Source organism: Crinia signifera, chromosome 11 (assembly GCF_055691185.1).
Source record: "Crinia signifera chromosome 11, ASM5569118v1, whole genome shotgun sequence".
In the NCBI taxonomy this organism is placed as follows: Eukaryota; Metazoa; Chordata; class Amphibia; order Anura; family Myobatrachidae; genus Crinia; species Crinia signifera.
The window spans coordinates 110392620-110395299 of NC_139227.1; the positions used below are offsets into that span (position 1 = coordinate 110392620).

Genomic DNA, 2680 nt, shown 5'->3' on the forward strand with positions numbered 1-2680 from the left:
ATGGCGGAGACACGAAGGGCAGACCCCTTTACACATGCGGAGCTGAGGGTTCTGGTCTCCGTCATGGAGACAAGGCTGGGCCGTGCGGGGCCCTTTATCACTAACCGCCATAAGCGGAGGGCCTATGCTACGGCAGGGCGCCGTATTTACGCCCGCACTCGGGTGCGGAGGTCCCTCGGGCAGCTCGAGAGGCGGTGGTCGGACCTCCGCAGGCGCCAGCCCCAGCTGTTGCAGCAAATCAGGGGCGAAATTGCTGATTGTGAGTATTTTAGCTATGAAATTTCGCACTTACAACATAGCATATATAAACAATAACAGGTGTCTCATGATAAGTGGGTGTCCATGGGTTTAAAAGTCCATAGACTGTTATGTGTGCTTCTTCCTGGTTAACATGCAGTCATGTGGCTTTTATATGTAATGACATAGCATTGAGGATTCTGATGCATACAATGTGCCAGATCTAATATGTGTTACACATTGATAAATGCCAGGGTTGTAATGTTTGAACAAATTACTAACAATCACATAATAATTTAAATGTCACATTTTTGAGTCCATTAACAGTAAGGAGCTACTTGCCTGCATCGTTTGCCATCATTATCACCCTTCCATGTATGTCTTGTTATGGATTAATACATGTGCCCCAATGACCCGACATTGACCATGATTTTTTTTTCTACCACACAGCACGAGCCCGAGCCCGACAGGCCCGTGAAGAGGCCGAGGCAGCCCTGGCCCAGGAGGAGGCCCAAGACCCTGAGGAGGAGGTGGCGGCAAGGGTGGAGGAGGAGGAAGTGGAGGAGGAGGAAATGTTGGAGGAGATGGTGGAGGAGATGGTGGAGGAGGTGGTGGAGGAGGAGGAGGTGCCTGAGGAGGTGGTGGTGGAGGAGGTGGAAGAGGAGTTGGTGGCAGAGGAGGAGGTGTTGGTGGCGGAGGAGGAGGTGGAGGAGGAGGTGGTGGTGGTGGAGGTGGAGGAGGAGGAGGTGGAGGAGGAGGAGGAGGTGGAGGAGGAGGTGCTTGTGGCGGAGGAGGTGGACGTGGTCATGGTGGCAGAGGAGCTAGCGGAGGAGGGGGCTGAGGAGGCCACGGTTGCCCCAGAGGATTCCGATTCCGAGGGGGAGGAGGCGTGCCAAGCCCCGGAGTCCCAGCAGATCGGTATGTTTACATAATGCATCATTCATGAAGTAGTTGTACTGGTATTTGTTATGTAGCACTGGTGATTAAAAATTTTGTTCCAATACTATTCATATAGACCCCAAAGTGGGTAGCTACAGATACAGGTACGGGTTAGATGGGGTGTCCAAGGCATCCCTTTCATCCAGGACACCTCTCAATTACACAGGTTTGTGGGATGGGTTGGAGCTCCATTTTGACTGCCACATAACCGTTGTAGTTAAACAGGATCCTGGAGTAAAGGGATGAGTGGATCATTTGTGGATTAAATTCACCTGCTGCAATCGTAGATTATGACCCATCAAATAGTGGAATCTATATTGTTGGTGAATGTTATTTATAAACTCTAGGATGTATGCTATAAATGGAGTATGGCCCGGCCTACCTTGGAATGGAGTCAGAAGTTGCCAGTGTCCCAGGAGCCTCCTCTACCTAAACACCCCCTGTAGTTCAGATTGTTTTTTTGCCCTCACAGAATTGTAGGTTGGTTTAGACAGAATTATGATTTTGAGGATGTGTACTGTGCATTCCTGACATTTGCATAACTCCCATGCCACGAACCATCACTGAACTTAGACTGAGCAGATTGTGACAAGTTCTTATTGACGGAGGCCATGACATGCTTGTCATTGGTTAGTCATGGGTGGGTTGTGACTGAGAAGAAACACTATGACTGTTATGTCTTCTGCAGAGTAAAGGGTAGAGGCAAAAAAAGACAGTATGTAGTAAATAAGTTTGCATGTATGTATATATGTATGTGTCATATCTATTTATCTATGTGTGTCTCTATCTCTCTACATAGATAGATATATATATATATATATATATATATATATACACACACATGTCACCTAGCATTTGTGCAATTTATGTCGCAGTATGTGAAATGTATGCATGAATAACATGACTAATTTTTGCCCCTTTGACATGCCCACAGATGACACCACACCGGCAGATGAGGGGGTGCGTGGGGCCCTCCTGCGGGCGGAGCACCATTTGAGGCTACTGCTAGCCGACCTGCAGGACCTCAGAGATCTCCTGATTTAATTTATTATTTGATATTTTTTTATTTATATGTTAATTGTGTTTTCAAATAAATTGTTTATGCAAGTTCACAGTTGTTGGTTTTCTTTGCACATTAAACAGTATATGTGTAGATTGTTTATAATCTTTTACACAGGGTCTAATACAAACCATTGCACTTAAATTGCTGTAAGGGTTAATGTGTGCAATGCATGTGTTAGGCATGCTTGTAAGGATATATTGGCATCTAATTGATTCCAATTCCAAATAAGCAGTTTTTTATGAGGATAGGTAATTGAATAAGTGGGTCATGTGATGTATTGCAGAAGATACATAATAGTGGGTTGTTTGGCGTAAATACTCCGCTTACGGGCGGTAGCACCGCTTGGCTCCCGGTCGGATGCGGTATTTCCGAGCATACTCTGTAATACTCTGTAATACCGTGCAGAATCGGAGTGTTTCTCCCGCACACGCATGGTTTGTA

At 46.2% G+C, this 2680-nt stretch overlaps 1 long non-coding RNA gene across 1 annotated transcript; it reads left to right on the plus strand.

Annotated features, from left to right (window-relative positions):
* The first annotated feature begins 1063 nt into the window (after window positions 1–1063).
* Window positions 1064–2288, plus strand: LOC146046215 (uncharacterized). Its single transcript, XR_014465789.1, has 2 exons — window positions 1064–1155; window positions 2111–2288. It is a non-coding gene; the product is annotated as an uncharacterized LOC146046215 (long non-coding RNA).
* The last annotated feature ends 392 nt before the right edge of the window (window positions 2289–2680 follow it).